Raw genomic sequence first — 23,601 nt, 5'->3', positions numbered from 1 at the left:
CATTGCTGACCACAGCAAGACTTCCATCCGCCCTGGCTTGCAGGCAGATCCTGCGTAAATAGCCCACTGACAAGTGCACACAACTTTTCAGAGACATAAAAGAAAAGTGAATGACCCAGACACATTACATACTTCAGCTCTTCTTGTCTGCTCAACAGTCCTTCAAGGAAAATGTTTAAAAGAGAAATATGTTAACTTGTCCACATTCTGTTTGCTAGAAAACGGTGGAACCAGGCTGGGAACTTTGGTGTCTCCAACTCTAAAAGCTTGTGTGCTGTCCATATTAACTAACGCACCTTTAAAGGCTTTAAACAGTGTCAAGTTCTCACTTGAACTGAAGTCATCGTTGGCCATAACCCATAATTCTGGATTGGGACCCTTTAAGAGTAGGGCTAGTTTCCTATTTGTCTTTGCATCCTCAGTGCCCAGCACAAAGGGGCTGAATAACTGATAAGCTAATTGACTGACAACACAAGAAATGGCAGGTAAAATCTACACTACTTCATCATGGCCATCTGACAGCTCACTGTAAGTGAGTAATACATACCACATGCTTCTTACCAAAAAATTTCCCTTCTCCAATCTAAATGCTCCTTGGTCATTTAACCAATTCCATATGGTTACGATTTCTAGAACCCCTCTTGGACACACAGCAACTGACCAGTGCCATTTAAGGTATCACCCACATTTCCATTCCTCCTCAGAATGTAAAAAACCACAAGAGAATATCACCTCCTATCGAAAAAGAAAAAAACAAATAACCCACAAAATTAGAATTTTTCTCCAGCCCATCAGAAAGCTAATGCTACCAGGCAAAGAGCAAACTGAAATCCAAAGCATGACTAGCCCCTCCAAGGAGAGATACAACACACAAAATGTTTCACTGTTTGCAAAGGACAAGCTGAAGAGGCAAGCATCATAAAAGTCAGTAAGAAGAAAAGAGCTGGCCGGCGCCGCAGCTCACTAGGCTAATCCTCCGCCTTGCGGCGCCGGCACACCGGGTTCTAGTCCCGGTCGGGGCACCGATCCTGTCCCGGTTGCCCCTCTTCCAGGCCAGCTCTCTGCTGTGGCCAGGGAGTGCAGTGGAGGATGGCCCAAGTCCTTGAGCCCTGCACCCCATGGGAGACCAGGAGAAGCACCTGGCTCCTGCCATCGGATCAGCGCGGTGCGCTGGCCGCAGCGTGCCTACCGCGGCGGCCACTTGGAGGGTGAACCAACGGCAAAAGGAAGACCTTTCTCTCTGTCTCTCTCTCACTGTCCACTCTGCCTGTCAAAAATAAAAAAAAAAATTTAAAAAAAATAAAAGAGCTGAAATTTCTAAAGAATCATAGATGCTGGATATGAATAGTCTATTAGCTGGCTTTTTGTCACTGTAATGCGAGTACTTAAGCTAATTTATAAACGAAAATGTTTACTTTCACTCAGTTTTGACTGTGCACAGTGCAACACTGGGTGGCTCTTCTGGGCTGGTGTCTGAGGAGAGTGGTAGATGGCAGACTGTGTGCAGAGAGAGGAGCACATGGAGATCCAGAACACAGAGCCTGGGAGAATACTCACCTTCTGTGCCAATGTCTCCCTTTGTCAAGGCACCATGATTCAACCACAGGCTCCACCCCAACAACTTCATCCAATCTAATCACTTCCAAAGGCCTCATCTTCAGATACAAGTGGACTAAGTTTCTCCCTTAAATCCATTAGACATTAATGTTCACCCATTAACCACTAACATAATATCTTGGAGACTTCACCCATAACACATGGGCCTGCGGAAGACACCCAAACTAATATTCAAACTATATCTAGCATCTAACAAGAAAGATTAGAATTTCTGAGACCCAGAAGCAAAGTCTATCTTCACCAATCAGAATTTCCCAATAGTTCACAAGATGGATTAAGATCAAGCAAGAGGGGCCGGCACTGTGGTGCAGCAGGTTAAAGGCCTGGCCTGAAATGCCGGCAACCCATGTGGGCACTGGTTCTAATCCCGGCTGCTCCTCTTCCGATCCAGCTCTCTGCTATGGCCTGAGAAAGCAGTAGAAGATGGCCCAATCCTTGGGTCCCAGCACAAATGTGGGAGACCCAGAAGAAGCTCCTGGCTCCTGGCTTCGCATTGGCACAGCTCCAGCCATTGCAGCTATCTGGGGAGTGAACCAGCGGATGGAAGACCTCTCTCTCTCTCTGTCTCTACCTCTCTCTGTAACTCTTGTCTTTCAAATAAATAAAATAAATCTTTAAAAAAAAAAAAAAAGATCAAGCAAGAGTCAAGAGAGGCCTCCTAGAGTGTATACAGGTATGAAATCTTGCTACTTGCCAGACCCTTTTATTAAATACAGATATTGTAACCTACTGAAGAGTAACAGTCCTGGAAACAGGTACAGGTATTAGTTCATATTGTGCTGCTATAACAGAATACCTGGTGCTCCTGGTACTTATTGAAGAACAGAGATATATGGGTCTTAAAAGTTATGAAAAAAGGCCGGCGCCGTGGCTCAACAGGCTAATCCTCCGCCTTGCGGCGCCGGCACACCGGGTTCTAGTCCCGGTCAGGGCACCGATCCTGTCCCGGTTGCCCCTCTTCCAGGCCAGCTCTCTGCTGTGGCCAGGGAGTGCAGTGGAGGACGGCCCAAGTGTTTGGGCTCTGCACCCCATGGGAGACCAGGAGAAGCACCTGGCTCCTGCCACCGGAACAGCGCGGTGCGCCGGCCGCAGCACGCTACCGCGATGGCCACTGGAGGGTGAACCAACGGCAAAAGGAAGACCTTTCTCTCTGTCTCTCTCTCACTGTCCACTCTGCCTGTCAAAAATAAAATAAAATAAAATAAAAAAAGTTATGAAAAAAACAGTGCATGGATTTCAAAGTTTTTGCACCAAAATAAACTTATCTTTTAATTCTATTTTCTCATACCTTTTCTGGAATACTCTGGTATCTGACTCACAATTCTCATGATTGCAGGTTCAAACATGACGGCACCAACATCTGGCAAGGACAGCCCTTGGCTGTGTCACAACATGTTAAGGTCATGGAAAAAAGCGGTCAAGGAATGAACGCCCTAGCTTTACAACAATTCATTCACATAAGAGATAATCCAGGCCCACAAGACCTCGGTCCTGCAAGACAGCACACACCCATTCATGAGAGTGCAGCGTCTGACCTAACCACCTTCCACTAGGCCCGACCTCTCCAAGGTTCCATCGCCTGAACACCAGCACAAGAGGAATCAAGCTACGCGAACGGGAACCTTTGGTGCTCAGACCGCATGCCAACCACAGCAACTCACCTCCCCTAAAGGAGAGGCAGAAGCAACATATACCTGCCTCCCAGAGGAGGGGCAGAAAGCCACTGTGGGTGCATCACCTTGAGAGATACTTACAGAGGAAGGTCACCAGTGGGAGCAGGAGATGTCCTCTCCACCCACAGCCCCCACTAACGTGAGATAGAGAAAATCTCAGGCCTCAGACCCAGACACATAAGACCTAAGACGAAGACCAAAGCAGGAGAAGAGAGAAATCCCCGACCATCACAAACACCACCCTGCCACACTGAGCAAGCAGCAACAGCAGTCTAGTCCTTAGGAGAGGCAACAACATGGAGAGAGAGCGCTCTCTGGTACAGGCAGGTGGGCTTGCTGAAAGCTGAGGATGAGATGGAAACATGAACAGAGTCCTCCGTCTCTGCAGGCTCCACACTAAGCACAAAGCAGCAGCAAGCCACCATGGGCAGACCTGGAGGCCTATCCCACAATAAAATCAGATCAATCCAGCTCAATTTCTAACAACATTTATCCAGTTTCTCAAACTGGAAGTCTCTGTTTACAGGCAGAAACAATTTACATCAGTCTCTACTGTCCTGCTACATACATTGTCTGATGCTGGATAAAAATTATGGGACAGAAGAAATGCATGGAAGGAAATAGAAGAGACTTGGTCAAAAGGTAAAGTGATCAACATTACCAGAATAAGAGGTAATACAGATGTTAGAGTTACCAGACAGGGGCTTAAAATAATCATTACTAGTATGTCTTCTTTTTTCAAATCTAGTGTGAAAGGTGGATAACAATGAGTAAATAGGTAATTCCAAAAGAGAAATAGAGACTATTTTTAAGAGCCAATTGGAAATGCTAAAGATAAAAAAGCATAATAACAAAAAGGAAGGATTCTTTCAAAAGGCTTATCAGAAAACTGAATGTAGAATAAAGGATTTAGGAACTTACTTAAAAATAAAAATTATTCTAACTAACAACAAGGAAAAAACAGAGCATGTATGAGGTATGGGATGATATCAAATGGTGTAACATATCTGGAATTCCAGAAGTAGAAGAGAAAGAAAAGGGAGCAGAAAAAAAAGTGTTTGAAGAGATAATAGTGAATAATTTTCCCAAAATTAGTGAAACACATCAAACCACAACATAAAGAAACACAGAAAGCCCTAAGCAGAGGAGTAAGTTAGGCACATCACAGTAAAACTGCAAGAAATCAAAGATATTGTGAAATTTGTGAAGGCAAAGAAAATCACACAGAAAAGAACAAATCTAAGAATAACAGCATACTTCTCTACAAAAAGAATGCAAGACACAAAAAACTGGAATTATATCATTCAAGTACTATAAGGAAAATTGTACACGTGGCATTCTAACCATAGCAAAAATATCTTCTAAACATCAAAGTAGATGAAGAATTTTTCAGACAAAAACAGAATTCACTGCCAAAATACTTCTGCTATAAAGATACTGAAGAAAGGCCTTGGGAGATCCAAGATGGCTGAACAGGGTGTAGCTACATCAACTTAAGCTGTTCTGGGATACGAAAAGAACAAAGGAAGGACTCAGTGTCCAGGAGTCTGACAGAAATTTTCAGCAAAGCAGGGGGAAAAAAAAAATAGCTGTGAGTCACCATCTTACCACCTTAAGGTAGGAAGCAATCCCCACACACCCTGCCACTCAGCAGCTTTAGCTAAGAGAGAATTCCATAGTCACGCAGTGACTTTTACTTCATCCTGAAGAGCTGACATGGACCTGAGCCACTGCCTGGCTTGGAGCAGGGAAGCCATGTTCCTGTCCTTTCATCCCCTCCCTGACACGCACAGACTACAATACTCAGCCTCTATTCTTCTCCTACAGGCATCACAGTAATAACCAGGACAACACGGGGCAAAGGACGAATCCCCAGCACCCTGCAACTGTGGGAGTTTTGGGGCATTAGCCCAGAGCTAAGCTTACACATTCTATGTGAGCCAGGGGAATTCAGCTAAGCTGCTGGGGTCTAACACCAGAAGCAGCCCATAAAAAACTCTCTCCCACTCTGGGAGATTTTGGTAATGATCCTAGTATACCAGCAACCCAGGACTGTAACAATTCATACAAAATTTCTCAATGCCACTGCAATCTACCTGGTGGACACAGGGAAGAACCTACCTTCATTCCACCTCTCTGGAGTCATACCCTCCACAGTAAATCCCCTGCAGACCTGTAGTCACCCTGTAGGATTGAAACAGGGTTCACTTCACATCCTGTAGTCCTAGGACTAGGGTTATTGGTATTATAAGCCAGAGCACCAGAGGGACTCTCCTAGCAGGGCCTGAGGAAGGGTCCATCTGTATCACACAGTCCTAGAGCCACAGCAGTTAGGATATAAGCCCTGGCATCACTCAGGCTTGCCAGGAGAACAAGGAGACAGTCACTTGTTGCCCTCAATGCAAAGAACAGGGCGACTAACATTCACCAGGGCGACTAATACCAAACCCTACATGGGCCAGAGTTAGCCAGAAGGAAATCCTTTTACTTCTATAAGTCACACTTTTATCCCAACAAACTGCAGCAGACTATATGACTGTGTCACTTATAGACACAGCTGACATTGATTAAGACCAAAAAAAAAAAAACCACTCAGACTACATTCCCGGGCTCACCTAGAACCAAATCCAAAGCAACAAGCCAAGTGATACCCTGTATTCCAGCTAATCCATCAACTCTTTTCCAGTAAAACCTACTCCATAAAGAAGGAACAAGTACACCACATAAGCAGATGTCAATGTAGGGAAACAGAAACGTGAAGAAGCAAGGTAGCCATGACACCTCCAAAAGAACACAATACTTCTCCAGAATTAGATCCTGAACTGAAGGAAGTCTGAAATGACATATGCAGAATTCAAAATAATGATTGTAAGGAAACTCAATGAGATTAAAGAAATGAAGGAATCAATGAGGGACATGAATGAAAATATTACTAAGGAGACAAAACTCAAGAAGAACCAAAGAGAAATTTGGGAAATGAAATCCTTAATCAGTAAATTAAAAATATGATTCAGAGCTTTAACAGCAAAATACACCAAGTGGAAGAAAGAATTTTTGACCTCAAAGACAAGAATTAAAAAAAAAAAAAAAAGATTTATTTGAAAGTCAGAGTTACACAGAGAAAGGAGAGGCCGGGGGGGGGGGGGGTCTTTTATCCACTGGTTCACGCCCCAATTTGCCGCAATGGCTGGAGCTGCGTCAATACAAATCTAGGAGTCAGGAACTTCTTACGAGTCTCCCACATGGGCGTAGGGGCCCAAGCACTTAGGCCAACTTCTACTGCTTTCCCAGGCCATAGCAGAAAGCTGGATCAGAAATGGAGCAGCCAAGATTTGAACCAGCACCAAATGGGATGCCGGTACTGCAGGCGGCAGCTTTACCTGCTACGCCACAACACTGGCCCCTAGAATGGCTTTCATACAGAAAGCAACAAACAACAAATGCTGGTGAGGATGTGCAGAAAAAGGTACCTTAATCCACTGTTGGTGGGAATGTAAACTGGTAAAACCACTATGGAAGATAGTATGGAGATACCCCTGAAACCTGAATATAGTCCTACCATATTACCTAGCAATCCCACTCCTAGGAATTTACCCAAGGGAAATGAAATCAGCAAATAAAAGAGTTATCTGCACCCCCATGTTTATTGTAGCTCAATTCACAATAGCTAAGACATGGAATCCACCTAAATGCCCATCGACAGAAGACTGGATAAACAAATTATTGGATATGTACTCCTTGGAATACTACACAGAGGTAAAAAAAAAAAAAAATCCAGTCATTTGCAACAAAATGGATGAATCTGGAAAACATCATACTTAATGAAATAAGCCAGTCCCAAAGGGAAAAATACCATATGTTCTCTCTGATCTATGATAACTAACAAAGCACCTAAAAGGAAACCTGTAGAAATAAAATTGACACATTGAACAGCAATGACTTTAACAGCCCTTGTCTTGACTGTTGAGGAACAGTTTTATTTTTCTTTTTTTTCTTCTTGTTTTTTGACAGGCAGAGTGGACAGTGAGAGAGAGAGAAAGGTCTTCGTTTACCGTTGGTTCACCCTCCAATGGCCGCTGCAGCCAGCGCGCTGCGGCCGGCACATAGCGCTGATCTGAAGGCAGGAGCCAGGTGCTTCTCCTATTCTCCCATGTGGGTGCAGGGCCCAAGGACCTGGGCCATCCTCCACTGCACTCCCAGGCCATAGCAGAGAGCTGGCCTGGAAGAGGGGCAACCAGGACAGAATCCGGCACCCCAACTGGGACTAGAACCCAGTGTGCCGGTGCCACAGGCGGAGGATTAGCCTATTGAGCCACAGCGCCGGCCTTTTTTTCCTTAATGCCACTGGTTGAACTCTTTACCTAACATAGAGTTAATCATATGTATATAAAGTCAACTACAAATAGATATCAGTAAAAAAATAAGAGTGGAAATAAAAGAGGGAGGAGGAAGTTTATAACTGTAAAACTGTATAGTTCTGTATACATTCCTACAGACTTACTTCTAAGGGTACAGCTAAAAGCTTGCCATGGGACTTCAAATCCCATTAAGCTGGGTGATAATAATGCCATCTTAAGTGTTAAAGTGATCATATTAACTGTTACTGATCATATATATAGGATTAAGTGTTAAAGGGGTCATATAAATAAGATCAAGTGTCTGGTAATAACAATACATAGAATTAAAAAGGAGAGATTGTTCCAACATGAGAAGCAGTTCACACAGCAGACAATCTCTAAATAGCACTCTGACCTCAGAACCAGCCCTTAAGGCATTCTGGTCTGGCTGAAAAGCCCATGAGAGCATTTCAGGCATGAAAAGCAAAGATACTGTGCCAAAAAAAAAAAAATCCTACATGAAAAATCTCTATGGGACCCCAGTGGAAAGAAGGGACCATCAAAGAACAATGTACTTTTCTTGGAAGGGAGGAGAGAACTTCCACTTTGCTTATGGCCTTGCCTACCTACTGATGGAGACTGTGGACTGAAAAGGTTTCCATAGCCTTGGCAGCTCATGTCAAGAGTTTGGGTGATCACTGACATTATACATAAGAGTATTAATTGTTAAATTAACAACAGGAGTCACTGTGCACTTACTCCCCATGAAGGACCGCTTTCCTCAATGAGTTGTACTATGAGAATTAAATGTAAAACTTGTTCAAGTTTTTTTATATTTTTTGTGTGTGCTTATGCAAATCTTAGTACAGAGCTGGTCTTCTGTGTAAAAGTTAACTAAAAATGAATCTTAATGGAGACTGGGACTGGGAATGGCAGAGGGAGGGAAGGGAATAGGGGTGAGAGGGTGGGTAAAATGGGAAGAATCACTGTATTCCTAAAGCTGTACTTATGAAATGTGCACTCATTAAATAAGTTTCTTTTAAAAATGACTCCACTATATGCTGTCAACAAGCAATTTGCTTCATAAAGATGTACACAGACTGAAAGTGAAGGATTGGAAAAAGATATACCAGGCAAATGGAAACCAAAAGTGAGTAGGCGTAGCTATCCTAATATCAGATAAAACAGACTTTAAAGCAAAAGCTGTAAAAAGAGATAAAGGAGGACACAATATTTTAATAAAAGTTTCTATTCAGTGAGAAGACAAAACCATAATAATTATATATGTACCCAACACAAGACCACCCAGATATACACAACAAATAATATTAGACCCAAGGAGAGAGAGACAGACTCCAATACAATCATGTGGGGATTTCAACACCCCACTCTCATCAATGGACAGATCACCTAGACAGAAAATTCAATAAAGATACATCAGAGTTGGAACATACTATCAAGAAAATGGAAATTTACAGGAAATTTCACCCAACAGCTACAGAATACACATTCTTCTCATCAGCTCATGAAACATTTTATAAGAGGGACCCTATGCGAACTGTATCTACAAAGCACACTGAATCTGTTAAAAAATAATTAAAAATTAAAATAAAACAATTTTTAAAAAAGAAAGTCCTCAAACAAAAATCTTACCAAAAGAAAAATGAGATGAGATCCATACAAAGACAAAGAATTCTAGAAATGGAAAACATGCAAGAAGAATGATGTACTATTTTTCATTTTATTCTCCTTAAAAATAAACTGACTCTGCAAAGTATATTTTGCTGCAAATAAAATAGAAACAGGCCAGTGCCACAGCTCACTGGCTAATCCTCCACCTGAAGCACTGGCACCTCAGGTTCTAGTCCCGGTTGGGGCACTGGTTCTGTCCCAGCTGCTCCTCTTCTAGTCTAGCTTTCTGCTGTGGCCCGGGAGGGCAGTGGAGGATAGCCCAAGTCCTTGGGCCCTGCACCTGCATGGAAGACCAGGAGGAAGCACGTGGCTCCTGGCTTCAGACTGGCGCAGCGCACCAGCCACAGTGTGCCAGCTGTAGCGGCCACTTGTCGGGGGGTGAACCAACAGAAAAAGGAAGACCTTTCTCTCTGTCTCTCTCTCTCTCTAACTGTGCCTGTAAAAAAAAAAAAAAAAAAAAAAGAAAAGAAACAACATGAACAGACTATTTCAATTTTCCCCTTAAAATAAACAATAGAAAAACATTTTCCCTGATTCAAAGACGACTACTCTTTAAAGAAAAAAAATAACAATTATCAGGATTGATAACATGTATGTAAATAAAACATGTGTCAATGGGACAAAGAACAGTAGAGAAGAAACGGAAGTATATTATTGTAAATTCTTGAGCTATACACAACAAAGTATGTTATTTGAAAGTAAACTGGTAAGTTAAAGATACATACTATACACTCTAAATCAATCAACAGAATTTTTTTTAAACACAATCTTATTTATTTGTTGTTATTAAACCTCATTTTTGACTGGACTCAGATTTAGAAGTAGACGCTCTCAGAGAAGACAGCCTACATCTCTTGGCAATCTGTTCCTGGCGTTTTCCTTTGGCCTCCTTCACTCTCTTGGCCAAGAGTTTAGCATATTCTGCAGCCTCCTCCTTGTTCTTCTTATGCGCTGTTTCTTCAGAGCAATTCGCCGGCGTTTGTGTTGCAGGACACGTGGAGTAACCAGATGCTGAATCCTGGGTGCTTTGGTCCTAGGTTTCTTACCTTCTTTGTTTAAGGGCTTTCTTACAACATACTGGCGTACATCATCTTCTTTAGAGAGACTGAAAAGTTTACGAATTCTGCTGGCTCTTTTAGGACCCAGGCGATGAGGCACAGTGGTATCAGTCAATCCAGGAATATCTTTCTCTCCTTTTTTTACAATAACCAAGTTGAGAACACTCAAATTGGCATCGACAATGCAGCCGCGAACTGATTTGCGCTTGCTTTCTCCAGTTCTCCTTGGTCTGTAACAGGAATGCCCCTTACTCAGCAGCAGGCGGACCTGGCCATGGGTCAAGACACCTTGCTTCATGGGAAAGCCTTGTTTATCATTCCCACCACTGATCCGGACCACATAACCCTTCCATTCTTCACCCAGAGCGTCGGCAGCAACTTCTGTGGCCATACGCTTCTCATAGAAAGTACGACGTTTACGTTCATCGTCCACTTCGATGAGTTTCTGGCAGCCAGTGGCTGGGAAGGAGATATTCAGCTTCATTTTGAAGCAGCTGACCACCTCGGAGGCGCCAGGGAAAAGAGTCAACAGAAAACTTTTAAAAGGAATAAATCTATAAGCCAATGGTGGAAATGAAACACCATCACAAATATAAACAAATATTTCGGAAAAAAAAGGAAAGAAAAGAAGGAAACAGGAACAGAGTAAATGGAACAAACAACTTGCAAAATGGTAGATTCAAAAGGAACAATATTGCTAATTATACTAAATGTAAATGGCCTAAACATTCTCATCAAAAAGCAGAAATCACCAGATTGGATAGAAAAGCAAAACTCAACTACTGCCTTCTAAAAGAAACCTACTATAAAGAGGTAGGTTGAAAATGAAAGATATACCACACCCATGCGTAATGATGTCATACAAAATAGGCTTCAGACAAACAGTATGTTCAGGAAAAAGAGTTGATTCACCAAGAAGATATAACAAATGTGTTCGCATTTAACAAGAGTTACAAAACATGTAAGGAAAAATCTGACCAAGCTCAAAGAAGAAATCAGAAAAAAAAAAAAAAAAAAAAAGCCGGCGCCGTGGCTTAAGAGGCTAATCCTCCACCTTGCGGCGATGGCACACCAGGTTCTAGTCCCAGTTAGGGTGCCGGATTCTGTCCCAGTTGCTTCTCTTCCAGTCCAGCTCTCTGCTATGGCCCGGGAAGGTGGTGGAGGATGGCCCAAGTCCTTGGGCCCTGCACCCGCATGGGAGACCAGGAGAAGCACCTGGCTCCTGGCTTCGGATCAGCACGATGCACCAGCCGCAGCAGCCATTGCAGAGTGAACCAACGCAAAAAGGAAGACCTTTCTCTCTGTATCTCTCTCTCTCTCACTATCCACTCTGCCTGTCAAAAAAAAAAAAAAAAAGAAAAAGAAAGAAAAAAAAAGGGCAGAGAAACAGACTTCCATACTTTTCTCTCACCAATTCATATTTTAAAAAATTTTTGAAAGCATTAAAAATATGGAAGACCTAAACAGCACTATCAACCAACTTAACCTAATTGACATTTATAGAACAATCAGCCAACAGCTTCAGAATTCACATTCTTTTAAGGACCCATGCACATTTATCAATAGAGACTACTTTTTGCACAATGTTTTTAGCTGCTTTATTCCTAATATCTAAAAATTTTAAATAATCCAAATACTATCAAATGGTCAATTGTCCACCACTGTGATATATTCACACAATGGAATACTTTTCAGCAATAAAAAGGAATGAGCTAGTAATACTTATAACAACATGCATGAATCTCAAGAGCACTAAGCTAAGTGAAGGATGTCAAGCACCAAAGCGTACACACCATATTATTACATTATTACAATTTTCTGGGGAAAGGCAAGGCTCTGCAGACAAAAATTAGACACAGCAATGAAATGAGCTCAAGAGAGAAAGAAACATTGAGAAGAGGGACAAGCGAACATTTTGGGGGTAATGAAAATGTTCTCTCTTAATTGTGGTAGTGTTTACATGACTATAGGCACCTGTAAAAAGTCCTCTAATGGGGGCCAGTGTTGTAGCACAGTAGGTTAAGCAGCCATTTGTGGTGCTGATATCCCATCCTGGAGCACCAGCCTGAGTCCTGGCTGCTCTGCTTCCAATCCAGCTCCCTGCTAATGCGCCTGGGAAAGCAGCAGAAGATGGCCCAAGCATCTGAGCTCCTGCACCCACATGGCAGACCTGGAAGAAGCTCCTGGCTCCTGGTTTTAGCCTGGCTCATCCCTGGCTGTTGTGGCCATTTGGGGAGTGACCCAGTGGATGGACGATCCCTTTCTCTGTCTCTCCCTCTCTGTCACTCTGCCTTTTCAAACACACAAATCTTCCTTTAGAAATCATCTAACAGCTTATTTAGAAAACAAATTAAGTGTATGTAAATTCTATTTCACTAAAACTAACTTTAGAAATACAGTTTAAGAAGCTAGTGTTGTGGCACTGTCTGTGGTGCCAGCATCCCATACGGGCATCGATTCAAGTCCCAGCTGTTCCACTTTGATTCCAGCTCCCTGCCAATGTGCCTGAGAGAGCAGTGATGGATGGCCCAACTGCTTGCACCCCTGTACCCATGTGGAAGACCCAGATGAAGCTCCTGGATCCTGACTTCAGCCTGGCCCAGCCCTGGCCATTGCAGCCATTTACAGAGTGAACCAACTGATGGAAGTTCTCTTGCTCCCTGTTTCTCCCTCTCTAATTCTTTCAAAAAATAATTCTTTAAAAGTATAGTTTAAATATTGTCACCAAAGACAAAAAACAGCAATGACAAAATAAGCACATAATAATAAATACAACCTGACTTACCTTCCTTAAAAACACTTTTAAAGATTTGATTTGTGTTTTTCTTTAAACTCAGAGTTACAGAAATAGAGAGAGAGAGACAGAGAGAGAGATCCTCCCTCCATTGGTTCACTCCCCAGATGACCACAACAGCCAGCATCAGACCAAGCCAAAGCCAGGAGCTTCATCTGGGTCTCTCATGTGGGTAGCAGGAACCCAAAAACCTGGCTCACCCTCCACTGCTTTTCCCAGGCCATTAGCAGGGCACTGGATCAAAAGTGGAGCTGCCAGGACATGAACCAGTGCCCACATGGGATACCAGCATTGCAAGTGGTGAATTTACCCTTCATACCACAAGTCCCTGAAAGTACTTTTTAAGGACCCACCTCCCTCTACTGCCTCAAATGGAACTTCATTAAGCACCTCCAGCTTCATTAGAAATAGGCCTACACAATTGAGTACAAGCATACTTGAAAAAGTTCAAGGAAAAATGGAATTGAAAAGTAACTTCACTTCGGTGCAAAAATAGTTTGAAATCTTTGCACAGTTTCTTTACAGTACGTTTTCCATGAACTTTTTGAAGATCCCTCATATACACAAAATTACCTGTTTTTGAAGATTTATTCATTCATTCATTCATTCATTCAAAAGGTAGAGTGACAGGGAGGGAGAGCTCTTCCATCTACTGTTCCACTCCCCCAAATGGCAACAATAAGCAAAGGCTGGGCCAGGTTGAAGCCAAGAACTCCATCCAAGTCACCCACATGGGTGCAGGGACCCCAATACTTGGGCCATTTTCCACTGCTTTCCTAGGCACATTAGCAGGAAGCTGGATCAGAACCAGAACAGCCAGGACATGAACCAGCACTCCAATATGGGATGTTGGCTTTACAACCAGCAGCTTAACCTGCTGTACCACAAGTCCAGCCCCATGAACTCATCTTTTAATTCCATTTTCATGAACTTTTTGAAGTCCCCTCATATATACATACTTAGATCTCTCTTAGGAGCCAGAGATCAGATAAGAAATATCACAGATGTCAGCAACGTGCACACACAGGAAAATTCACTTGGATGTTTGTAAAACACCACCCGGTGTGTGGTTCCGAGCTGCCTTCCTTAAGGAGACGGAGCACTCAACATGGAACTCTGGGAAGCAGAGACCACCTGGGAGCCTTGACTGACAGCAGAAAGTGTCCTTCATTGTCCTGCACTGCTTAAGACAATGCAGGCTGTCCAGAGAGAGAGAATCTAATTGCCAGGGAAGGAGCCCCAGGAGGGTCCCAGACTCCTGGGCCCACCCCAGAGTATTCATAGAAGAGCTGCTCACTCCTGTCTCAGGAGGAGCTCCCAGGACTCTGCCTGAGCCAATCCAGGGCAGAGAGGAGCCTTCCTGCGGCAAGATGCACGCTCACGCTGCCAGCGCCGCGCTGGTTCCTGCTCAAACAAGTCAATACTGAGCACGCTTTTCCTCGCTAAAGGTTAATCTGCAAAAATACAAAATGCCAGCCCGCTCTGGACTGGAGGAGTCTCCGGGAAAGTTCACAGCGTTGCTATCAAACCTAAAATAACTTTCCTAATTGCCTGGTAAGGGCTCCCGACAGGCCACCTCTGCCAAAGCATGTGTCCTCTGAGGGGTGGTGGGGCTTTCTTCGTTTTAAAAGCTGTCTTTCACCACTGTGTTTACACTTTCCACAAAGATACGGCATGATTAATGCAGAAAAAAATAAACATGAAAAGTCTTACAATCAAATTAGGAGAGCCCTTGATAAAACCGGCCCTCTTCTTGTGAGTAATTTGGAAGAATAACTGTTTTTCATTACAACCTTGGCTCCCAGCAGGTCCTGCAAAAACCTAGCTAGCTGCAGTGCAAGGCAAGGTCCGACGGAGGACCCGCTCAAGGTGGGGATAAATCACCATCGTGCTCACAGCCCAGGTTTCTATCTTTTCTTATCCCCCTTAATAAATTGGGCTTGACCTGAAACTCCAAGAAAGTTAATTTATAACAGCCAAAAAGAGTTCTTTTTTTAATGTAACAGCTCACCTTTCTTTTTCTTTTAAATTTAAACCATAATGACAAATGGAGATTTATTATATACTATAAACACATGTGGCTTGAGCGCTGGTATTTAGTCTGGAAACTCCGTTGGGTCAGCAAGCTGCTGGTGCAATCAGGAAATGCCATGTGATATTCCTGATAAAAGCAAAACATGCACACATTCCACAGCACTTACTGTGGCCTCTGTGGTTTCAGCCATTGTGTGGGCACCACAGACATGTGCAGGCTGAGAGCTCAAAGATGACTCAGCGAGGCCAAGCAGAGGTTCTGTATCAGAGCCACACTCAGCCAAGTCACTGAACTTAAAACCTTCAAAAGGACAACCTGAGATTTGAGAGACCAAGCAAGAAAGTTACCTTCACAGGACACTTCTCCAGCCTGGGCTTGGGCTCCTCTTCCCTACCCACACCTGGCATAATATTACAAGTGGTTCATGTGTTGTGGTCTGTAGACTTTCAATAATGCCGCACAGAAACATCCTAAAATGCCAGGCTGGGTTCACCAGAAGCACACCCAGTCCTGCTGGAAGGTGAGTAAGGAACCTTGCTCCCAACCCTGGCAAAGCTCATTTTAGACTCCTGACCCTTCTTCCTTCTCTTGTCCATGCTGAAATGATCTAAGGCTGTCATTCCTTCAGTCCTCATTGGCTACAAGTAGCAGGTGTTTCACCAGCTAAGCAGAGCACTCTGGGAAGTCATACTAACTGGAAGTTAAAGATTTCAACTCTGAAGTCAATTCTGGGTCAATCAATTTCCAATTCTCTAAACCTAGCTTCTTCGATCTGTAAAATCAGGGGGCTGGTGCCATGGCTCATTTGGCTAATCCTCCACCTGCAGCGCCAGCATCGGCATCCCATATGGGCGCCGGGTTCTAGTCCCAACTGCTCCGCTTCCAGTCCAGCTCTCTGCTGTGGTCCGGGAGGGCAGTGGAGGATGACCCAGGTGCTTGGGCCCCTGCCCCGCATGGTAGACCAGGAGAGGCACCTGGCTCCTGGCTTCGGATCACTGCAGCGCGCCAGCTGTAGAGGCCATTTGGGGGGTGAACCAATGGAAGGAAGACCTTTCTCTCTGTCTCTCTCTCTAATTCTTCCTGTCAAATAAGTTAAAAAAGAATCAGAATACTTGGCCCAGTGCTGTGGCATAGCAGGTAAAGTCCTTGCCTGCAACGCCAGCATCTCATATGGGTACCAGTTCAAGTCCCAGCTGCTTCACTTCTGATTCAGCTCCCTGCTAATGTGCCTTGAAAAGCAGCAGAACGTGGCCCAAGTCCTTGGCCCCTGCACCTGTGTGGGAGACCTAGAAGAAGCTTTTGGCTCCTGGCTTCAGCCTCGCCCAGCCCCAGATGGAAGATTTCTCTCTCTCTCTCTCCCCTCTCTTACTTTCTCTCTCTCTCTCCCTCACTGCCTCTCAGATAAATAAATCTTTAAAAAATCAAAATTTTTAAAAAGTAAAAAGCAAATCAGAATATTTACTAAGGTATCTCATGAGTCTCTCAGGAGGATTCAGTGGAATAATGTATGTGAACTACACGGATGGCCAGAAACATTCTCCAAAGTTTGGAGACTGCAAACAGTAATCCAATCAGTCACAACATGGTACAGTAATTACTAGCTATCAGTAGTGGTGGTTATTGTTCATAAATTTTCCATACGTATACATCTTCCCTCCAGAACCACAGCAAGATCCTTAAAAGAAGACCTTCCACTTTTGTTGCTAATGGTTCCCAGGCACAAGAAACTCAATTCTACCATTCCAATAAAATGACTTTTATTCATAATTATCTACAGAATGGGAACTAATTTTAAAAATACAGATAAAAAGGAAAATTAAAACCATCCTTGACCCCAACCTTAGGAATTGCCAGTAAATATTCTGAAGCAGATTCTTTGGATTCTTTTTCCTTACATGTCACAGGTTTACTTCCCAGTACAACTGGGGCCCACAGTATGTAACACTTCACTATAACGTGCTTCTTTGAGTTATCAATAGTTCATGCTATTTTCCTCTGCCACTGGACCTTCTCCAAAAACATAGCCTTTGGAGGTAGCAAGTTGTGCCCATCTGTCACCATTCTCATCCATGACCATGCACATGGAAGACGCCCGTATCACCAGGGTTCAGTCAGGCCACTCCAACCAGGAAGCATGTGTGCAATCACCTGGCATCACGCCCAACACTGATCAACACTCAATAAATATGCTCTCATTCCTCCTGTGCCTGTGTCAGGTCTTTAAGAAACTTCATGAAAGTTTCCAACTTCCCCCATGAAATAATGCTGTTTAGTACTAAAAGAACTAAAGCTCAAGACTTCCCTACAGTGCTCCTCTCGTTCCCTTCAGCTCCCAGCACAAGATTCTGGACAACCATGGTAACAGAATCCCCAGGAGTTCTGTGGTCAATAGAAACCATAATCCTACTTACCTCTGCCTGTGACCTTTCAGGATCCAGAGCTCTCAGACTGGAAATTTTGACAATAAATATTGCTCTCATTTTTTCACATTAGACTTTCCTTCCCAACAAGACTCTTTTTAAACATTTTATTTATTTGAAAAAAGTTACACAGAGAGAGAAGGAGAGGCATAGAAAGAGATCTTCCATACGCTAGTTCACTCCCCAAATGGCTGCAACGGCCGGAGCTGCGCAGACCCAAAGCCAGGTCAGGAGCTTCTTCCGGGTCTCCCAGGCAGGTGCAGGGACCCAAGGACTTGGGCCATCTTGTACTGCTTTCCCAGGCCACAGCAGAGAGCTGGATCAGAAGCAGCCAGGACTTGAACTGACACCCATATGGGATGTGAGCACTGCAGGTGGTGGCTTTATTCACCACACCACAGCGCCAGGCCCCCAACAAGACTCAAGGTTTAGACCATGAAGCTTGATATCACTGTAAAGAACACGGGACTCAGGGTCAGGAGGTCTGGGTTCTAGTCCAAGTTCATCTCTTACTAGCTCTCACAATTTGGGGTAAATGATATCCTGAGACTCAGGAACCTTATCTGTAAAACAGAAGACCTCAGTAAAGTGATCTCCAAGCCTCATTAATGCCATCCCCTTTAGAGCGCAACCACGTTACACACAGCTATCATTTGCTCACTGAGGTCTGGTGTAAGTCACACACTTGTCTACAGGCTTGGTCCCATGAAGACACCAGTGCTGTCATCCGTCCCCTTTAGCAGAGCATCAACAAGTCCAGAGCCATAGCCATCCCCTGAGCCCAGGCGTGTGTCTAACCTGGGCACTCCTCCAATCCCTTTGCTTCTGGGACACCCACAGCAGCTCCACGCTCTTAGTAACACGGGTTGATTGACAGAGCGTAGTCTCTGACTCAATTCTTGGACGTTTACTGAGAGCTTATTTCTATACGTCACCACGCTACACGAGACTGCCACTGCAGACCTGGTAACTGCCACAGAAGATGGCCTGTGCACCTCCAGCCTCCGCCCGCAGGATGCCAGGAGCAACCGCCCCAGCCCCAGGGATGACAAACTAAGTGTCCCTTGGGAGTGGGGTGCTCTCCCAAACCCCTGAGAACCACGCTTTAAAATAAAACACACTGAAAACACAAGAAAGACAGGCCAAAGGCCAAAAGCATCATGCTGACAACCATATCCATAATGAGCTCTCTCTGCCTCTCCTCTCTCTAACTCTTTCAAATAAAATTAATCTTTAAAAAAATAATAATGAAAACAGAAGTGAAGTGAATTACCAGACTCTAACACCTTCGTACTGACAAGCATGCCCCCCGCCAGAATACCACAGTCAAACCATCAGGTTAGACACCAGATAGATATACACCTTCCATTTGTCTGTTGCATCTCATAAAAGCTGCAAAAAGCAAAATGATCTTCACATTGTTTCTCATTATTATAGGGATTTCAAATGATGCAGAAAAAAAACAAAAATCAAAATCTGGCTTTTTCTCTCTCTCTCTCTCTCACACACACACACACACACACACACGAACGCTACAGCAGGAGGAAGAATTCACAGCCTTGCCCCAGGCCCTACTGGCAGGCTAGAGCCCACGGTTTTGCTGCTAGAGTCGTCCAAGAGGGACGTCCTCCCTTCCCACGTCACAGGCAGTGAGAGCGAAGGCAGGAAAATCGTTTTCCTAGCACCCTGTATTCAAGTCGGGCCTCTGGAGGAATTTTCCAGTAGAAGCAGGGCTATTATGGCTACGCAGTCAGGCTGGCCCACCTGGAAGAGTGCTTTTCATTTCACAGAATCAAGTCTTCTGAGATGGGCTGGGCACCCACCGTCATTTAAACCTCCCTCCAAGTTGGAGAATTAGAGACTAAATATAAGGTAAGTAACTGCGGCCCGATCTGTCCTCCACCCGTTCTCCCAGAAGTGATCTGAGTCTCTCCCGCTAAGTTCTCCATCAAAACCCATCTGCACCTGAGAGCGGGGTGCGCATGTGCGCGCACGCACACGCACAGAGCCGCTTTTCATTTCTGAAGTCTGCGGCCAAGTGTTGAGGGCTCTTCCCGGCAGTCTTTTGAAGCTGCTTCTTGGTGTGAAACTGTGTTTGGACACAGATGCGGTGAGGGACCTGAACTTTAAACAGGCCAGAAGGCGCGAGCCACGCGGGAAACGCTTTGGGGGGGGCCCTTCCACGAGAATCAGCGTTCGTCCCCGACAGGGGTGCCAAGCCGACGTGCTGCAGATCAGCAGGGACATTTCGGCTGACCATCATATTTCATGGACAAAATTACATTCTAGGAAGGGGGAGAGGGAGAAGGGGGAGCGGGGGGAGGGAGGGAGGGAAGCCACATGAAAGTTCTGAAATCTATCAATGTCCAGAAGTAGGAAATGGGAAAAAAGAAAAAGAAAAAAAAAGAAAGAAAGAAAAGAAACGAAACCTTTGGGGAGTTTAAAAAACATGAAATAAAATTTCTATCTTATTTCAGAATTCTGGAGTAAATAGTGTTTCTGATGCCCCCACAGAGAGCCAAATCCAGCCAGCAACCCAAACACAAATACAAATAAATAAATACTGGGCTAGCGAATTAGGGGAGGCACACAGAGGAATTTCAAAATAGGATGAGGGTTTTGTTCCCAAATGGGATCCTTCCTCCCTCTGCGCCCCTCCCCCAGCCCCCATTCTTTTTCTTCAAGTAAAATCCATTATTTTGAAAACACCATTTGAAATCCTAAAGAAATAGCAAAACACAGTATTGTGGTATTCCAAAGTAATATCTCTTGTTTATAACCATATAAATTTAGCCCCTGGCACTACAGGGCTTATATAACGGAATAGAGTTATTTTAACAGCATCCTGTTAAAGAAGCAGCAAAATGTTCAGCTCATTTTCTCCAGTGGGAGGGACACATGGCCTCACGCAGGAGAGGGAACATGCCTAAGTCATTACTGCGGCAAAGCCATCCGTCAACGCCGGGTCGCTCTGGCACGGCCAGCACCACTGGCGAGATCAGAGAGGCAGCCCCTGCTTGCAATTACCAGCGCAGGACCTTGGCTCTCGGCAGCCTGCTATCAATTACTGCCCTGGCCCCGCCGCTTGGACTTGTCAATTTCCCAGTGTCTTCTGTTTTGTAACAGTAAGAAAAAGGGCTCCTCCTGACTGATTCTTGGAAGTTTCTCATGTGTTGTGTCACTCCTCAGTGTCATTAACAATTCAATTAAAATTTCACAGCACACAGGCAGCCAGCCCCGGACACAGCCAGCAGGGCCCCCTTCCACACCCCCACCATGGGTCGCATTTCTAGAAGGGTCTGCGAGGGGGGCCCCCAGCCGGATCAAGCCAATCCAATCCCGCAGCCTCTCTGACTTCACCAGGCAGGCTTGCGTGTGTCTGGTTGACACGGCGCTGGCTGTCGTGTTGGCAGGGTGACACGGTTGGTGTTCTCGCCCCACTGGGGGTGTAGCCACGGGAAGGAGTTTGGGGTTGGCTACAAGTAAAAATCTCACACTTTTTCCCTAAACGTCTAGGCTCCACAGTGGATCATTATAAACACACTCAGCTCTCTTCTTCTACCGTGAGTTCTAGAAACTTCTTTCCTTCCCTGTGTTGTTTGGGGTTTGGTTTTTTTTTTGTTTTGTTTTTTTTATGACTCCTATTTTCTGTCTGTTTTGTTTTTTTTATGACTCCTATTTTCTGTCTGTAAGAATGGAGAGACAGGGGTTAAATCACAATTAAATTCTTCAGGGAGGCAGATGACCAGGAATGCTAAGACAGGATGGTTACAAATAAAACAGACTTGCTACTGTCATTATTAACTCTGTGAAAGTGCCAATGCTCCTTTGTCTCGCTGAACCATGGAACTACACACGCTCACGTGCTTTTAAGCGTCCCGAGGGTTTAGGGCAAAACTAAAAAAAAAAAAAAGTTTCAGGCTTAAGACTTCTGAGGCAGTTTTCTCTCTAACCCTCTCAATGAGTTTAGTCATGCAAGGCAAGATTCTTGAAAGTTACCAAAGACTTTGTTTAATGCCCAAGAAAATGCCGACTGTCAGCACCCTTTGTCAGGTTGGAGGGGCTTAAGTCCAGTCCCCAACACACTGGGGACCCTCCACCCGCAGTCACTAGTTTCTTTTTGACATCAAGAGCTGGATAATTGTCTGATTTCCTTCTAGGTAAAAGGAGATTAAATGCCCAGCTGCAACAGCTGACACACAAAAGGGAAAATATAGTTTAACCACCATATTTATCAAGACAATTTTTCTTCCACACACTGATTAATAACATTAGCCAACATCCCCTTTGGCTGGGGTGGTGGGGGTGGTAGAGGGGTACAGAGGAGAGGAGGGGAAGAGACGTGTCCCCCCTCAGAGTATCAGAAACAGGAGTTGACAGTTCAAGGCAAAAATGATTTGCATGTAAATTCTGATCAAAAGCAAGTCTGCACCCTGAAGTTGTCAAGTTTTGCTACCAATTTGACACTTAAATGGGCTATAGCAAAACTTGATTTAAACTGAAGAGGAAAAAAACATGGCAACTCAATTACCCCCTAGCAGATCGGATCTGGCAGCTGAGGTCAAACTTTTCACCCTGCCATTACATTTCTCAATACCTGATGCTTTAAACAAACACTGCGTATTCCTCCTACAATCTTGGAGGAAAATGCATTTCTCAGGGCTCCCTACTGTGCCCCAGATTAAAAAATAAAGTTTCACTTGTGTGGGATCCAGGGCTGTTTTCTCCATGTAAATTTCTGAATAAAACAGGACTTAAGAAACGGCCTTTTACACTGGGAAAAATAGTTTCTGCTTTGAAAAAGGAAAAAAAAAGAAAGAAAAAGAAAAAACTTTATAGGGAAGATTTGTGGAGTACTAAAAGATGATTTAAAAACAAATATTCCCACAGCATTAGAGGCAAAACATTGACCTGTTTTCAGTTTGCTTTTAATATATTTCATATTTGAGCTTAGGCTGAACAGCACATTAATTCATCAGGGAGAAAAACAGCCAGCTAGCTCCAAATCAGCTCCAAATTTATGGAGGACAAAGCATCTTGCAAGGCCCTGGGATGGAGACGCCAATGCTGCAAAGTCTGCGGACGTGGCTGGCCCCTGCCACCCCACCAGGCTTTCCATGCAGCAGCTCTCAAACCTGCAAGAGTCTTGAAACTCTTAACTGCTTTAAAGCAGCTCCAAAGCTGGCTTCCCTACCTCCCTTAAAAAAAAAAAAAAAAAAAAATTCTTGTTTCCCGCTATGGGCTTTAACTCCTTCTATAAAAGTAGGGAGTTCACTAACTTTGCATTCACCCTACTTTCTCAACTCATCACAGGCAACCCAGTAACATGGAGAGAACAGTTTCATGTACTTAGCCAACAAACACACTGAGCATTTTTTTGGAGGCCGGCACTGCACTAGCACCCGCAGCCCAAACATGAACAAGAGCAGCGCAAAGCTGCTAATTATAACAGCGTGGGCTCAGCACTGCAAGAGAGTAACACTAAAGTGCTCACTGTGGCGGCACACACAGAGAATGTATGGGAAGACACACAGAGGACTAGCGTGGCCCCTGTGCAAGACGGTAACACTAAAGTATATGAGAACACATTGAACTGCATCAGAGTTCCAAATTTCCCTGGTGCCTGGGACTGGATCTACACGTACAATGCTGGCATCCAGCAAACGGTGGAGCAAGAGGGTCAGTGAGGAAGTAAGACGTTTCTATGATAGCCAGCAAGGGGGCAACAGGGAGGGCAGTTTGGCCAAGCGCTAGGTAGATGAAGACAGTGTGATCGTAAAACTGTGGCACATGCGTCGGGCGGACGTGCAGAATCGCACTTCTCTTGCATGTGTCTTCCTGTCAGCCCACCAAGGCACCCTCCGGACTTGGAGCATGCCCACCACTGTGGCTGCACCGGCACGCGTGCTGCTCCTCAAACACAGCAAGCCAGTCCAGGCCCCAGGACCCTTGCACTTGCTGTTCTGTCAGCTTCC

The 23,601-nt window shown here is 44.4% G+C and overlaps 1 protein-coding gene and 1 pseudogene across 1 annotated transcript in view; both read right to left on the bottom strand.

Annotated features, from left to right (window-relative positions):
- LRMDA (leucine rich melanocyte differentiation associated) overlaps positions 1-23,601 on the bottom strand; it is a 1,120,399-nt gene that overhangs the window by 986,951 nt on the left and 109,847 nt on the right. The gene's annotated exons all lie outside the window — the stretch shown is intronic.
- On the bottom strand, positions 10,113-10,887 carry LOC133775923 (small ribosomal subunit protein eS6-like; annotated as a pseudogene).

Source organism: Lepus europaeus, chromosome 17 (assembly GCF_033115175.1).
Source record: "Lepus europaeus isolate LE1 chromosome 17, mLepTim1.pri, whole genome shotgun sequence".
NCBI lineage: Eukaryota > Metazoa > Chordata > Mammalia > Lagomorpha > Leporidae > Lepus > Lepus europaeus.
Note: the sequence above shows the minus strand (reverse complement) of the source record. Positions and strands in the feature narration are given on the sequence as shown.